This window comes from Meriones unguiculatus, chromosome 9, assembly GCF_030254825.1.
Source record: "Meriones unguiculatus strain TT.TT164.6M chromosome 9, Bangor_MerUng_6.1, whole genome shotgun sequence".
NCBI classification, from domain to species: domain Eukaryota; kingdom Metazoa; phylum Chordata; class Mammalia; order Rodentia; family Muridae; genus Meriones; species Meriones unguiculatus.
In genome coordinates, this window is record NC_083357.1 from 57,312,377 (window position 1) to 57,329,225 (window position 16,849).

The 16,849-nt window shown below is 41.7% G+C and overlaps 1 protein-coding gene across 3 annotated transcripts in view; it reads left to right on the plus strand.

Annotated features, from left to right (window-relative positions):
• The first annotated feature begins 2,534 nt into the window (after positions 1-2,534).
• The window catches only part of Chd8 (chromodomain helicase DNA binding protein 8), a 68,819-nt gene continuing 54,504 nt past the window's right edge, over positions 2,535-16,849 (plus strand). For 2 of the 3 annotated variants that reach the window (XM_021652317.2, XM_021652321.2), the window contains exon 1: positions 2,535-2,651. The gene's annotated coding sequence lies outside the window, so the exon portion shown is untranslated. Of the gene's footprint in view, positions 2,652-2,963; positions 2,981-16,849 lie in introns of those variants that run through there. The other variant, XM_021652319.2, reaches the window with a different exon arrangement.

A 16,849-nucleotide genomic window follows, 5' to 3' on the forward strand; every position in this document is an offset into this window, starting at 1 on the left:
AATTTTTTGGAGCATTAAAAAAAAAGCTAATTCCCACATCTGATTATATTTTATAACTTAGAAGAAAAGATGTGTTTGTTTATTATGTAAATAGTGTTCTGCCTGTATATGTGCCTGCACACCAGAAGAGGGCACCAGATCTCATTATAGATGGCTAAGAGCCACCATGTGGTTGCTGGGAATTGAGCTCAGAACCTTTGGAAGAACAGTGTTCTTAACCTCTGAGCTATCTATCCAGCCCTATTTTATAACCTTCTATACTTGGTATTTTTAATAATTTGAAGGTAAACAGAAAAAAACTATGGCTATAAATTCATGCCCTGAGTCAAGTGTTCATGAGTTAATATAGAAACATCTCCCACCCCTATGTGCTGAATAGTAATTATGAGACATTCTGGGTGTCAACTGGCTTTTGAAATTATTAACGCTGGAAATCATGTAATTGATATCAAGTCAGTGTAATTAGCAGAAATCATTGGATCAGACACTTTCCCCCTTTCTATAATGCTTATAATGACTTCCTTTGTTGGTAGGTCTTATATTCTGTACCAGAAAGTAATGAGAAAAACAATAGGCTCTTATTACAGAAACCATTAATAGTTAAGATTATACCTCTTTGCATATGCACATAAACAGATTATTCTGGTAAACCCTAACAACTACAAATTTATACAGTGGTATTTAGAACTAGGAAAGAATCTGACCAAGAGGTTTAGTTCAACATACTCAATCTCCTCATAAAATATTGTCATGAAATTCCCACCCCTTTGATTTTTTTTGGGGGGGGGGTTCTTTTGTTTGTTTTTGTTTTTCAAGACAGGGTTTCTCTGTGTAGCCTGGCTGTCGTTGAACTTGCTCTATAGACCAAGCTGATCTCAAACTCAGAGATCCACCTGTCTCTGCCTCCCTAGTGCTGGGATTAAAGGTATGGGCACAGTTTTTGAGACAGGACTTCTCTGTGTAGCCTTTGCTGTCCTGGACTCATTTTGTAGACCACGCTGGCCTCAAAATCACAGAGATCCTCCTGCCTCTGCCGCCTGGTTGCTGAGATTACGGGTGTAGGCCACTGCACCTCCTCCCCCCCCCTTACCTTCATAATTGAAAAGACTCCATCCATGAGATGAGCCGGCTCAGCTGTTGAGCATGTCAGCTGATCCAGCAGAGGACCAGAGTTAGGTTCTCTGCCCCTCCTGCTGTTGGCTCATAATCCCCTATAACCCTAGTCAAGGAGATCTCATATCTCTGCTCTCTGCCAGCACCAGCGCTCATCCAATGCATATATACATAATTAAAACTCCAATAGAAAAAAAATTTTTTTTTCCCAAGACTGGTTTTGAGTAGCTCTGGCTATCTGGAAACTTGATCTGTAGACCAGGCTGGCCTCACAGAAGAGATCTGACTGCCTCTGCCTCCCAAATGCTAGGATAAAAGGTGTGGGGCTGCCATATCCCAGTAATCAATCTTTTTAAAAACAAGGTTTGTAGTTCTTGCCATGTTGCTCAAGCACCCTGGCGCTTTCGAATATTGTTGATTTAACCCCCCCCACACACACACCCCAACTAACTGCATGGAAATGTAGTCCGCATAACTTTAGAAAACACAGGAACACCTATCAGCGCAGTCTCGCCTAGTTATGAAATTTCGCTTCTTTCCAGTACCCTAAGTCTTGTTTGCTCTGTGTGTATTCGTAAATACTTTGGAACTATTGGTGACTTTTAAGGCTGTTTTTTTTTTTTTTTTTTTTTAAGTGAAAATTTTCACTCCTATTATCACTAAATGACTCAGTATTTCGAGTTGCTCAAATCAGAACACCAGGCTGGGGCGTGGTGGCTCATGCCTTAAATTCCATTATCTCTCTGTTTGGGGCCAGCCTTGGTTCAAGGAGCGAGTTCCAAGGCAGCCTTGGCGACACATTGAGACCCTGACTCAAAAAACTTAAGAACAGTGGAAGATCTGTAACAGACGCCTAGACAAGCATGTAGAATGGCTTTTTAACCTGTGTCGATTATGTGTTGATAATCCTGCTTATAAAGGATTACCCTAGGAAGTGTCATTTGAGACCCTGTCGGCTGGCTTCTTGGATAAAACAGCATCATCATTCCTACATTTAAGTGAGAGGTTAGTGGGGCTTGCTTCCAGTCGCGTCCAAAAATATTCCAGAATTCCTCACCCTGTCTGAGAGGTATCCTGATACATGAAGGAAGAGCATGTTGGGGCTGGACCGACAGAACTCCAAAAGGGTCTTCAAATTCCTGTAAGTAATCTTGTGGCTTCACCGAGCCAGCCGACCCAAGATGGCCTCCCGAGACAGGTAGCAGGTGCTGTTTTGGTTTGGAGCGCCCCCAGTGGTTGGGGTCAGAGGCCGGTCCTGGCAGTCCGCGTCCGTTTCTATTTCCAATCAGGCATATCTGCGGTTGCCTACGTACCCTTCTCAGCCTCAGGACCTCCCACCCTTCGGAGACTTCCTGGATGGCGCCCAGTTCCGGCCCTGCCATTGGCGGGTGGAGGGCTGTGGGCGGGCCTAGGGGCACGGAGAACTAGCAAGCTTGCTTGCGGCGAGGGCTGGCCGTGCTTCGCCGGAAGGCGCCTTGTTCTCCCGGACGGTGGGTTGCAACTCTTGCCGGGGGAAGGAAGCCGCAGGACTGGCTCAGGTAAGCCCGCGGCACGCGCGGCTCCACCAAGTCTCAGCGGAGCCGGGACCGGTAGTGGGTGGGGTAACACGTCCTCGCTCGCAGTCATGCGGGTGCAGTTCCCAGTGATCAGGTGCGGGATGCTCGGTACTGAACCACTCTCCTTTGTGAGAGGCCGGCGATGGGCACAGTGCGGGCCGCGGGGCCGTGCTGGGACGGGCCGCGAGGGAGCTTGCTGGGGCCACCGTGGAGTTTTGGAGCTTGTCATTGCAGTGCTGGGCGAGGCGCACATTCGTGGCAGTTGCCTTGTTCTCCTTCCTCCTTCGCAGCAAGAAAAACTCCCCTGCTCGGTTAAGTTACTCCATACTTTGGACTCAGAAGTGTGAGGCTAGGGTTTTATTTTGTTTGGCTGTTTTCCCCCTCCCCCATCTTTTCTCTGTTTTAGTAAATTGTGGCTAGGAAAGCATGGGGTGAACGTGTGCAGATTTGTTATGTACCCAGTTTTTATGGGGCTCTTGCAAAGTAGAGATGACGGGAATACAGCTCAAGTCTTGTCTCCCTTGACAGGTCTGCAGAGCTCTTTGGTTTTCTGACACATTATGTAAACTCTTCTCTACGTGAGGACCCCCGCCTCTTAGCGAATACCATTTTTGTTTTGGTTAGTGTTTTAATTTACCTGTCTATGGTGTCTCAAACAAACAAACGAAGCTGTGCCTGCCATTGCTCCAACTGTGCATACGAAGCAGCTCCTCTTTAAGGGGGCAGTCCTGATGTCGTAAAAGGCTTCCCAGAAGAGTTAGGTGGTGGACCAGTCTTTGCGGTGAGCGAGCAAAGTGAGCCAGAAGTCGGCTGTTAAAAACTACGTAATTTTCTTTTAAAGGATGACATAGTGGGAAATCTCAGACACAAGTGAGGAAGCTGCTTTATCAATTTTAACTGCATCCTGCCGTCACCTAATCTCTGTTTGTTAACTAAAGAAGTTCTCTTCTGGCCTATTCTAGTGTCAGCTGAGGTCGTTTGGGAGGGGTGGTGTGGTGCACGTCAGATACTAGAAAATGAGTTTGTGATTTGAATGTTTCACTTTATTTCTCTCTCTCTCTCTCTTTCCCCCTTCCCCCTCTCCTTTTTCCTTCCTCCCTTCTTCCCCTTTTTTGGACCTGTCTCTGGCTGCCCTGGAACTGATTTTGTATATCATTTGGCCTCAAACTTAACAGACATTCTCCTGCCTCTGTCTTCCCAGCGCTGAGGTTAAAGGTGTGCACTGGGCATGGCTGAGATATTGTGTTCTTAATTACAGAATGTCTTCTGCCTAGAAATTTTTTATGGTTTCACAAGTTGTAGTCAATTTCTTTTTTTTTTTTCTTTCTTTCTTTTTTTGGGGGGGGAATGTTTCGAGACAGGGTTTCTCTTGGCTGTCCTTAACTCGCTTTGTAGACCAGGCTGGCTTCAAACTCATAATGATCCGCCTGCCTCTGCCTCCTTGAGTGCTGGGATTATAGGCCTGCACCACCGTGCCCCACTTGTAGTCAATTTCTTAGGGCAAGAAGTGGGCAACTTCTTTTTTTGTTAGCTTGTTTTTTCTTTAGCCATTTCCGGGGGGGGAGGGCACTCCGAAGTAAGAGCTCCAACCAGAAGCCCAGTGTGTTTTCAGTTTGTATTTTGAGACAGTCTCATGTAGCCCAGGTTGGAGAATGACCTTGAAGTCTTTCTTGGTCCTTACGCCTCTTGCTCCCAAATTCTTGGATTATATAAATTCACTAGTACCAAAATCTTGAAAGTGGAGAACATTATTTGAACTATTTTAGAGTTATTCCTACTGTCAAAATAATAAACATTATGGTAAAAAATACAGTATAATTCTACTTAAGACCTGTTGCAAGTAACATTGGTATGACAGACTGTCCCAGACAATCAAAGGATATTGGCTAATGAAAATTGCATGTCTCTGAGTGTGTGTATGTATGTATGTGTGTGTAAGCTGAGACTTTGCTTTGTGGTAGAGCGAGTACTTAGTATGTATAGGGCCCTGGGTTCAGTCCTCCACAACAAATAAAGAGAAACAAAAAAAGATAGGCTCAGGGAAGGTTTCCGACATAGCAAAAGAGCAGGAATAAAGGATTTGGAGGAGGAATGTATGTATAGATTCTAGCGTAGCTCATATCTTCTCTGTGTTTGATCTGTCATGTGCGTTTGGCTCTTTGATTTTTTTTTTTTTTTTTTTCAAGTCTCAAACTGGCCAAATCCATTTAGATGTGGTTGGACAATATATCTGCTGAGCTGACTTTTTATTACCAGGAAACATAAATCTAGTATTTCCTAGAACAACCTTTCCTATAGGACTCCTGAATGATAGGGCATTGTACCCACCGGGGCAGAAGTTTGTGGTGAAAATGACTTTTTATGTGAAGGAGCCATTTGTGTTAGGTAATAGAGGGTGGTGAGGGGATTGTTTAAGGGAAACCTTTATATATGCCACCCTTGAAAAGAGCATTTCTTCAGACAGTACTGTGACTCAAGGTTAATTTGAAGGTTCCTTCTTACTGAAAGAATAAGCCTTAATGCTTTTATCCATGGAAAAACTACCACATTCAGGTGTCCTTGTTAAATGGTTTTGTGAGATTATCTATCCACGGCCCTGAACTCTCCATCTTCTGAGTTTAAGTTCAGCCGAGTATTTGGAAGCCTTGCTCAGCAGTAGAAGAAGCTCTGCTTGCCTTTGGTCTTTCCTCTGATCTCAGGTCTTCGAGTGACCTCCCCCAGTACTGCTGCTGTGGCCATTCTGGTATTTACTGTCTTTTTCTTTGGCGTTTGATGCACTGGTGTGTTTCCTGTGTCACCCAGTTGGTTTCATCTCCTCTGGAGTGAATTCTGCAGCATCCGTGATCTTCCTGTTAGGATTTTGCCCACTTTACTTTTTGTCTTAATGCACCAATCCTGTGATTCAGCGGAGGTCTGGTGCCTAAGTGACAGCTGTCTTTTTATGTAACAGACAGCAGCTATTTTCTGTTGCCTGAAAACTTTATCCAACTATTTACTGCATTCCAGATGTTGTCCTAGATAACCTTTCCCCTTTAACCTCACAGTTTTGTTCTATGTGCTTTTGAAGTCAATTTTAGCTCTTTTTGTGTTTTCTTGCTGTGCTTTATATTTAAAAATTTTCATTGTAAGAGGTAAGGGTTATATCATGTTAGAGTGCTTCCTGAACATATACAGAGCTATGGGTTAAGTTCCCAGTAACACCAAAAAAACAAAACAAAACACCTAAAAGTAAAATTCTTGTGTATTTGTCCTATGCAGTATGTCTATCTCCTAATAGTTATGAACATTTTAAACTACAGAACATGTAAATACCTGAGGTTTCTCTTTAAGCAGTTCCATAGATAATTTTCTCTTTTATTTTTGTTTTTTTTTATAATTGCATACATGAGTACTGTATTTATATAATTTCCTTTCTTCCAATACCTCCCTTATCCCCTGCTCCCTCACATTATTGACTTCCTCTTTAGTTATTGTTGCATGTGTATATACATATGTAAGTGCATATTTATGTACATATAAAACCTAATGAGTCCATTCAGTGTTACTTCGTCTTAGGACTGACCTTTTGGGATTGGCCACTATGGAGGCCTTATGTTTAGACAGGACTGATTCTTCTTTCTTTAGCAGCACTAATTGTCAATAGCTTTTCACCAAGGAGCAGTAGGATCTTGACTCCGGGGTGTTTTGGGTTTTGTGCTTTGTGCTTGTTTTGTGTTGATAGTCTCATGTAGGCCAGGCTGGCTTGAATTCTGAGACTGGCTTTGAACTCCTAATCTTCCTCAGTGCCCTTAAATGTACAAGACAGGTCTGTACCACCCTACCAAGCCTTTTCCCTCCCCCCCCCCCCTTTTTCTTTTCTATTTTATTACCCATTATGTTCTGTCCTTCAGCAGGATCTCTGAGTTGTTTGATGTCACATGAAAAGAAATGTTCAAATTAAATTATTTTATATTTTGTCTTCAGATTGTAGCAAGAGTCTTTAAAAACTGAAACACTTAAATTCTGTTTGCTAAAGGTATGTTACACAGTTATCAGAGGTCCAGTAGGAGAGGCTGTGGGTGTAGCACTTGCCTGCTGTACACAAGGCCAGGCCTGAGTCCAGTCTACAGCACCACCAAAACACCAGAAAGCTCAGAAGGCATAGTTAGCAGTGAAGCTGCCACAGAGGATCGCGCCACACTCCTCTTCCGCAGGGGTAGATCCAAGAGGATAGTCTCAGCAGTAAAGCAGTTTAGAAAACTTAGAATCCTGCCCTCTTCAGATCTAGGTTGTCACTATATGGTCTCCTCAGTTTACTTGAAAAGATGTCCAAAAACAGTTATTTATTAGTATTCACAGTTACTAATAAGTTCTCTTTATTGTTGAAAGAGTAAAATATCCCTGGTTTTATTTCTTCTGCCTATCTCCAGAGAAATTTGCAGTATATAACTTCATTTCAAAATGATAGATCAGCTGGGCACGATGGCACACACCTGTGATCCCAGCACTTAGTTCGAGGCCAGCCTGGTCTACAGATCAACACCAGGACAGACAAAGGAACCCTGTCTTGAAACAAAACAAACAAAAAACCCTAAATGATAGTTCAATAGCATTCTACGGAAATTACTTAGGTATAATTTTTAGAATTGTAACTTTTCCCATCTATCAGCACCTAAAATGTGATAGTAGTAAACTTTTTGATAATTCCCCAACAGTCCAGTAAAATAACTCCATAATGACCTTTTTGTTCAGAGAGTCTATAAGTTTTTAAAAGAGGGACTGGAGAGATGGCTCAGAATTAAGAACTGGCTGCTCTTTCAGAGGTCCTTAGTTCAATTCCCAGCAACCACACGGTGGCTAACAACCGTCTATAATGAGATCTGGTGCCCTATTCTGGTGTGCAGGCACACATGCAGGCAGAATAATGTATAAATAATAAATAAATCTTTACGTTTTTAAAAGAAGCTTTAAGTTTATATGTATTTATTTTATTTTATTATTCTTCTGTTTGTTTAGTTTTTGAGATAAGCACTCTACATAGCCTTGGCTGTCATTTAACTCACTGTATACCAGACTGGCCTTGAACTCACCTGTTTACTGAATGCTGGGATTGAAGGCATGGGTCACCACGTCTAGCACTGTTTGTTTGTTTGTTTGTTTGTGTTTAAGATTCACTTACATATATGTGGCCATGTTGGTAGTTACACATATGTGTGGGTGCTGTGTACTTACAGAGGCCAGAAGAGGGCACTACAATCATGGGCCTTTACAGGAGTCCTGGCTGGTTAGGTGGGTGCTGAACCTGAACTGTGCTGCATTTTTTAACTACAACACTATCTCCAGCACACAAACAGAATTTTTTTTTTCAATTTTGAGGTAAGATTTGTTTATTTTATGGTGTACCTTAAATGTATGTGTGCCACTTGCATGTTGGTACCTGTGAAGGTCAGAAGAATGCATCAGATCCTCTGGAACTGGAGTTCCTGGTGGTGTGAGCTACTCAGTGTGGGTACTAGGAATCAAATCTAGGTCCTCTGCAAGAGCAAGTGCCCTTAACCACGAAGCCATCTTTCCAGCCCCTGTCTTGGAATTTTTAGCAGTCTTTTTTGCCTATATTTCTTGAACCTAGTTAGGTCAGTAACTTTCTGAGAAAAGTTATATAGTAAGTAAATTCCTTTTATTGGGGGGGGGTGCTTAGAGATTGAACTCAGGGTCTTGCTCTACTACTGAACTACACCCTCAGTCATAGTAATTGAATTTTTAAAAATGTGGCCAAGACAGTGGTGGTGCACGCCTTTAATCCCAGCACTCAGAAGGCAGAGGAGGTGGTTCTCAAAGTAGGAGGCCAGCCAGGGCTATACAGAGAAACTGGGTCTCAAAAAACAAGAAAAAAACAAGAACAAAGTGAAACAAAAAAATCATGTCTGTGAGTGTTGCCTGCCTATATGTATGTGGTCATGTGCACATCTGATGCCCAAAGAGGCCAAAAGAGGGTTTTGGATCCCTTGGAACGAGGGTTATAGGTGGTTGTGAGCTGCCTTTTGGGTACTGGGAACCAAGACCAGGTCCTCTGAGGAGCAGCCAGTGCTCTTAACTCTTAACTTACCTTTGCAGCCCCATGAAATTGAATTCCTAAATTCATTTGAGAAGACAGGCAGGCTGTTGAACAGTTGTGAATCTCTCGGGGTTTTTAGAATTGTCTTTTGTGATCATTATAGAAACCTCTGGAATTTCCTGCCCTACCCCCTTTTTTTAATCCTCTACATATTTTGAGAATTTGCCGCAGATACCTTTGAGAATTATTCCTCTGGGATATGAGTATTTGTAAGTATGTTGTTCCATTAGTGATAGCTTTTTTTTTTTTTTTTTTTGGTTGGGTCTTTGAGAAATTAGTGATTTTTATTAGATTCGTTACCTATTTTAGAGTCCAGATAACAAAATTTAGGGGGGGGAGTAGAGTGTGATCTTATCACACATACATTTGCCTAAGTAACCTGCATGAAGAGAAGCTTTTTCTGATTGATTTGTTTTGTTTTGTTTTGTTTTTTGTGGTGCTATGTAGGTATAGGACCCAAGGCATTGAATGTGCTAGGCCAGTGCTCTCCAGTGAACTGTCATCATCTATTTCTGTTTTTGTTTTTTTTTTGTTTTGTTTTGTTTTGTTTTGTTTCCTTTCTTTCTTTTTGGTTTTTGGTGTTTTGAGACAGGGTTTCTTTGTATAGCCTGGGCTATCCTGGGCTTACTTTGTAGACCAGGCTAGCCTTGAACTCACAAAGACCAGACTGCCTCTGCCTCCTAAGAGCTGGGATTAAAGGTGTGTGATACCATGCCTAGGATTTTTTTTTTTTTTTTTTAAACTAGGGACTAAGAAAAATACATGAAAACAAAACTTCAGTGTTTTATTTTTTTCTTTCTCACTTATACTAATCTCTTATAAAGATTTATTTTAATGTGTATTTGTGTGTAGGTGTGTATACAGAGTGCGGGTGCCCACGGAGGCCAGAGGCATCACATTCTCTTAGAGATGGAGCTATGGGTGGTTGCGAGCCACCTCCAGTGGGTGTTGGGAACCAACTTCTGCCAGAGTGATACCAAGTTAGCTCTTTATTTACACATGGATTCTATAACATGCAGAGTTTTTATGTGTATTTTGTATCCTGTTAGGGAACTTTTTTTTTTTTTAACAAGGCATTTAAATATCTGTACAGGTCTTGGCTGTTCCCTTTCGATTCTCTCCTGAAAGTTGACAGAAACTAAGTATGCTGGAGATGGGCCTGAGAACCACCAAAGGACAGCCTAATCAACTGAGGAATTTTAAGTTACAGCAAGAAGGTTTTGTGAAATAAGTGGAATAGTAACAGAATAGATGCTGAGATATTCCTGTAGACTGAGGTCTCCTGAGGGTCCCTTCACCCTGCTTCTCTAGCTGTGAAACCCATTTGTGTATTTTAGTTTCTCATCATTCTTCTTAGCAGATCAACTCTGCTAAGTTTCTAATGATTTTTTTTTAAGACAGGGTTTCTCTGTGTAGCCCTGGTTGCCCTGGAACTCACTCTGTAGACTAAGCTGGCCTAAAACTCAGATATATGCCTGTTTCTACATCTTGAGGGCTGGGATTAAAGGTGTGAGTTACCACTGCCTAGCAAGTAGTTTTGTAGGAGATAAACTTTTAGTGGTACTATTTTAAAATACTGGCTAAGGAATATTATTCCTCTTTATTTTCTTGCTATGTGCCAAATATTACATATTCTCTTTTACTCTTGAGGATTACTTTGAAATGCATGGGCTTTAGAGCATGTAGTTGAATTAAGTAAACATTTACATTTGCTCCCAGGCTGAACAAATGTATAAAAAATGGCTTATTTAAAATAGGGAAGGCCAGGTTGGGAGGATGTGGATACCAGGACTGTCACCTATATAGTATATGTTCTTTTTTTTACGTTGTTTACCCAAGAGTAGTGGTATCAGTAGTAGTAGTTAGAGTCTCCTCTGGAACTCAGCATAATCTTTTTTTTTTTTTTTACTTTATCATCATTATTATGCATTTATATCACATGTATGTATATGTGTAGCGGCCAGAAGACAACCTTGTGGAACCAGTGCTCTCCTTACTTCTGTACATGGGTTCCAGGAGTCAAACCCAAGTTTTTGGCCTTGAGTGACAGTCTCTTTTTCCCACTGAGTATCAAACCTGTCCCCAGCATATTATTTTTTTCCTTTTATAACCATGAGCCAGCGAAGAGGATTTTCTTCAGAGTCACCCTAAGTTTACTTTAAGGGCAAAGTTCCTTAAAGACTTAAAGATTGCACTCTCTCTTTCATCCTTCCTTCCCCCCCTCTCTCTCTCTCTCTATCTAAAGATTGCACTCTCTCTTTCATCCTTCCTTCCCCTCTATCTCTCTCTCTCTCTCTCTATCTATCTATCTCTATCTCTCTTTCTTTCTTTCTTTCTTTCTTGACAGGAGTTTCTCTATAAAGCCCTGACTGTCCTGGAACTTGCTCTGCAGACCAGGCTGACCTTGAACTCAGAGATCCACCTGCCTCTGCCTCTCAAGTGCTGGGATTAAATGTGTGTGCCCAACTGCACTCTTATTTTTTATCTTTAGGCTTAAGCCAAAGATAGAAATATGTGTATATATGCTCCCTTGTTTTTAATGTTATGTGCCCGGGTTTTGCCTGCATGTATGTCTGCATCATTTGCTTGTTTAGTGCCTATGAAAGCCAGAAAAGGGTGTTGGATCCCTTGGAAGTAGAGTTACAGATGGTTGTGAGCGGCCATGTGCGTGCTGGGAGTTGAACATGGTTTCTCTGGATGAGCAGCCAGTGCTCTTTAACTGCTAAGCTATCTCCTCAGCCCTAAATGGCTTCTTTTCTCTTATGTAAAGCTGTGTCTGTTATTGGACCTAAAAAGTGAAGTTGCTTATGATTTTATTTTATGATGCCTTTTCTGAATGTTTCTAGAGGGAAGCATGTCTCTACTCATTTATTGTCACTGTCAGTAAGGAAAGACATTTCCCTTTGCTCAGAAGCCTCCCCATTACTCTGTGAAACTTCACTCACACCTTTGCCTGGAGGTTAAGTACATTCTTCTCCAAAAGTACATTGAATGCCCATTACCACCAAGACAGGTTATAAATAGTCTTTGCCCTTGAGGAACTTGCATTCTAACGGGAGTGAAAGACATCAAAAACTATGTATCAAGTCTCCACTTAAGGGAGAAGTATTGGTGGTGAAGAGAGACTTTATTGATTATTAGTTTGCCTTTGTTTTTGTTTTTTTAAATAGGGTCTTTCTGTGTAACGCTAGTTTGTCTGGAACTCTTTTTGTGGCCCAGGTTGTCTGCTGCTACCTGAGTTGCTGGCTTTATAGGCCTGAACCATCATGCCTTGCTAAGAGAGAATTTATAGTGGTTATACACCTTAGGACACAGTATATTAAGGGGGGGGCGCTGAAGAGACATTGCCTAAATTTGAGTCTGATACTGCTTTTTAATAACTGTAGGATATTGACAAATGAACAGTCTATGTTTCATTTTCCTCAAGATAGGAATTCGAGGTTTGCTAAGAAAATTAGGGGTGAGTGTAGTTCACTCACCAGAAGTCCCTAGGTTCAGTTCCCTAGTACCATGTGAAGCTGGGGGAGGGGCAGGAGGTAGAAAAAAAGGAAAAGGAAAGGATTAAATAGACAAGGGAAGAGTCAGTTACATGGCAGTCAGTCACAGTAGTCCTGTGATAATCTGAGCCAGTGGAGCAAAAGTAGATGGTAAATTTGAGGGATATTTAGAAGATGGGGTTTTAAAATGTTGGCTATAGGAGGTAAAGAAGAGGATATCTGGCTTTTGGCTTCTGGACAGGAGGAGATTGCTGGGAGGTGGTTGTCATGTGTAGGGTTGGGGATACTGGAGGGGGTACCAGGAAGGAATATTGAGTAAGCAGTTTGGTAGAGCACCAGGTTCAGAGATGATGTCTTGCTCAGAAGTAAAGATGAAAGATATTAGAGCATGTAGGTTATTGAAGAAAAGAATGAATTGAGGCTTTATATTAAATCAGACATCCTTGAAAAGAAAATGTAGCCACAGAGGCAGAGTGAAAACCTAACTGGTGCCTTGAAGCCAGAGAAAGATGTGTAAAGAGTAGGTGATTTTCTGCAATCACATGTGTGCTTGGTATCTTCAGGGACCAGCTGGGGGCATTGGATCCCTTAGAACTGGAATTGGATGCTTGTGAGCTACCATATGGGTGCTGGAAACTGAACCTATGTCCTCTGCCAGAGCAGCAAGTGTTCTTAATCACTGAGAACTTCCTTCATCCCCTCCGATGGATAGTTTTCCTTTGGCAGAATTGACCACTCTTTACCCTACACATCTCTGCTCTCCTTGTTTCTGTGTTTAGTCCCTTCATCTCTAGCTCTTCTTTCTCTGTTTAAGTTGGCATAGCTCATGCTGATCCTTAAATTCTAATGTCTGCTTCTTATTAGTTCTTGCCTTCTATTCTGAACTGCATTTGGCCTCCAGCTAAGTGTTTTGTTTAATCTGCGTAATATTACATTAGTAGTCAATTTAAGAGTATAGATTTTTAGATACAAGTCTACATTTCGAAAAATCTAAATTTCTCCCTAGGATATATATTTCTCTTTTTAAAAAAGATTTATTTATTTTATATATACAAGTGCTCTAGCTGCATGTACACCTGCATGCCAGAAGAGGACAGCAGATCATACTACTGATGGTTGTGAGCCACCATGTGGTTGCTGGGAATTGAAGTCAGGACCTCTGGAAGACCAGCCAGGTCTCCTAAGCAGAGAGCCGCCTCTCCAGTCCCCATATCTCTTATTGTAGCTACTTTGTTTAAAATGGACCTAGGGTTGGGCAGTGGTCACACTACACATGCCTTTAATCCCAGCACTTCAGAGGCATCTCTGTGAGTTTGAGAACAGCCAGGACTACATAGAGAAAAACAAAAAACAGAAACAAAAAATGTACCTAGGGAGGCCAGGCATAGTGGCCTTTTAATCCCTAATGCACTATTTTAATTCCTGAAGCTAAGGCAGGTGCGTCTCTGAGTTCCAGGCCAATTTCTCCAAATCCTCACAGACACTGACATTTTCTAGTCTCTCTTACTGCTATTAGAACAGTTTTTTTTCCTTCCTTCCTTCCTTCCTTTCTTTTTTTTCTTTCCTTCTTTCTTTTTTTCTTTCTTTCTCTCTCTCTCTCTCTCTCTCTCTTTCTTTCTTTCTTTCTTTTTTTCTTGGTGTTGTTTTGTTTTTGTTTGAGTGTTTGCTTTTGAGACAGGGTCTCTCTATGTAGCCCTGGATTTCCTAGAACTCCCTATGTAGGTAGACCAGCTGGCCTCAAACTCACAGAGATCCATCCGCCTCTGCCTTCTGAGTGCTGGAATTAAAGGCATGCACTACCACACCCAGCTAGAGCAGTTTTTCTTATACTTGATCTGTTGCTCACATTTCTTAAGTAATCTCCACTCTTATACCTAACACCTAGTTTTGACAACTCCCTAAATCTATCACCAAACTGGATTTTTCTACAGCCATTGAATGTCACAGTTTGACATGGTTCAGTCAGTATGGCTAAATTCCATGGTCTACTGATTTTTTTGTTTTATTTTTGTTTTTTAAAACAAGGTTTCTCTGTGTAGCCTTGGCTGTCCTGGACTTACCTTGTAGACCAGGTGGCCTCAAACTCACAGAGCTCCGCCTGCTTCCTCCTTCCCCGGTGCTGGGATTATTGGCCTGCACCACTGCAACTTGCTGGTTTACTGACTTATTTTTATCTCATGTATTTCTGGGTGCTGTACCTCCCTCCCATCATATTTTGAATCAGATTGTTACAGTTCATACCTTAATCATCTTGTTAGGTAGGATTCAGAAAGAGAATTTATTAGAAGGTTATCAGGTGGTTCACAAAATTAAAAAGGTTTAATGGATGGTCTGAAAGGAAAAGAAGCATGCCCACAGAGACCTAAATCATAGCGCTGAACTGCCTGGCTCTGAATGGAGTTTTCCATCCCACATGTCATGTTTAGTTTTCACAGTATATAACAAATTAGTAAATCTCCAGTGCCTGTCTCTTTTCTGGATGCACAGCATCCTCCTAACCAACCCCATGGCTTATGTTTTTCAGTCCCTCAAAGCCAGAGTTAGGTAACCAAACTTAATTTTGATCATGTCATTTCATTTTGTTTGTTTCTGTGGATTCCTATATACCTGTAAGAAATGGCTCTCTACTGTCTGATCCTTATCTGCCCTGCCTCTGTTCAGTTTCCTGTGATTTATACTTGGGCAGGACTGAACTGCAAAATTATGTGTCACATACTGCTTTTCATTTTCATGCTTTTGTTTTGCCTTCCTTCCCACTATCTCTGCTGCTTGGATATTCCTTTCATATGGTTCACCTTGACCTGTCATCTATAATTAAGAAACTACTTCCTGATACCTTTTTCTCCTAAATTAATTCCATTCCTATAATGAATGACCCTTGCTGGTTATATTACCATCTTGTGTTATAACTGTTTACACTTGCCCACTTGCAATTTTTATCACAGTGCCTACTCTTTACCTTCTTCCCATTATGCATCCAATAGGAATAGAGATTATATCTTTTTCCCTCTCTTGCTCCCTCTCCCCTCTCACTCTCTGTCTTGTGTTTTTTTGTTTTTTTAAAACGGGCTCACATTTAACTCAAGGTGGCCTTGAATGCATGATTCTCTGCCTCCACCTCCCGGGTGCTAGAATTACAGACATATGCCATCATGCCTGGTGGTTAGGGATTGTGTATTTTGGGGTTCCTAATACTATCAAATTACTTAGGATTACATTGACTACTCAGTAAATGTTTAGATAATGGGCATAGTAATCCTGAATTCATGCCTGTAGTCCCAGCACTGGGGAGGCCACAGCAGGGAAATCACCACGAATTTGTGGCCAGCTTGAGAACTCTATAGTGAGAACACTATAGTGAGTTCCAAAGCAATCTGAATTGAGGTAATGAGTGAAGAGATGTACATCTTAGAACATAAGATTTTGACACAGCAAATGAAAGGTGTACACAGTTTGAATGCAGCAGTATTGACTAGACTCGTATGAGAAAAAAAATATAGCAATAGTACCTTAGCTTTTTGACTAGCATGTATATGTGGAAACCAGGACAAACAAGGCAAGGTGTGCTATTAAATCTTGTTTTGTTTTGTTTTTACCTGCAGTAGCCTCCTTCTGCTGGTGTTATAGATATGCCTCATACAGTTACAAAAGTAACAGGCTACCTTTGAAAGTTCTTAAGCATGAAGTTTGTTTGGTCAAATTGTATATTCACAAATTATTGTGGTAGCAGGGTGGATTGGGAGAGCAAAAGATCAGTTATGAGACTTCTCCTACACAAGGAACTGCACAAATAAGAGAAAGGGCAGCAGAGCTAGAAGTCCTGGCTTTGCTACTTAGTTTCTTAGTTGGATCCTTCAGCTGCTTGGTTTTCTCATCTGTACAAAGTGGTTGACTTATAATCCTAGCGCAATGCGGGCTCCGAGGTCTGTTCTAATACATTGCAGTAGTGTCAGGAGAACTTGGCAGTTTATTGGCTGCTAAGTAGCAAGGAGGTTTCAAAGCCGAAGTGAATAGGAAGCCTTAACACAACTTACAGTCTAATTGGGTGTTTTCGGCCTGTCTAGTGGTAGGTTAACATTGGGATCTTCAAAAGTAGCAAGTCCAAGTTCAAGTTCATCTCCCTTTCCCATTTTGGGCCAAGAGTACAGAAAAATAAGATTTTCGTGTTAAGGACACTTTTTAGAGTAAACAGTGGTCCAAGTGATGCAGCTGTTTATACTTAATAGTTTTACTTTGGGGAACTTAACCTTGCAGACCCTCACTATGACGCTAGTCTGCTCAGAGACACCAGGAAAGGACAGTGATGGCTAAGTCAGACGGACTGTTTTTAGAGACAGGCCGAGCCTGTGGGTAGGACTAGGTGTGTATTTTGGAGGGCAACAGATCAGAGAATTGTTTGAGGCACTGAGCCAACTTTATGGAAGCAGAAGTGTCAGGCATGCAAGCCAGCTTCCTGGGTTTTAGCACTGAGTGTCTTATCTTGGAAAAGTGAAAGGCTGCACGCCCAGCAACTGTACTGTCCCCTGGTAGCGCCTGGGCATCTTGGGCTGGGGAGTGGGAGGGAGTGACAGGGCCGCCGGAAGACAGGG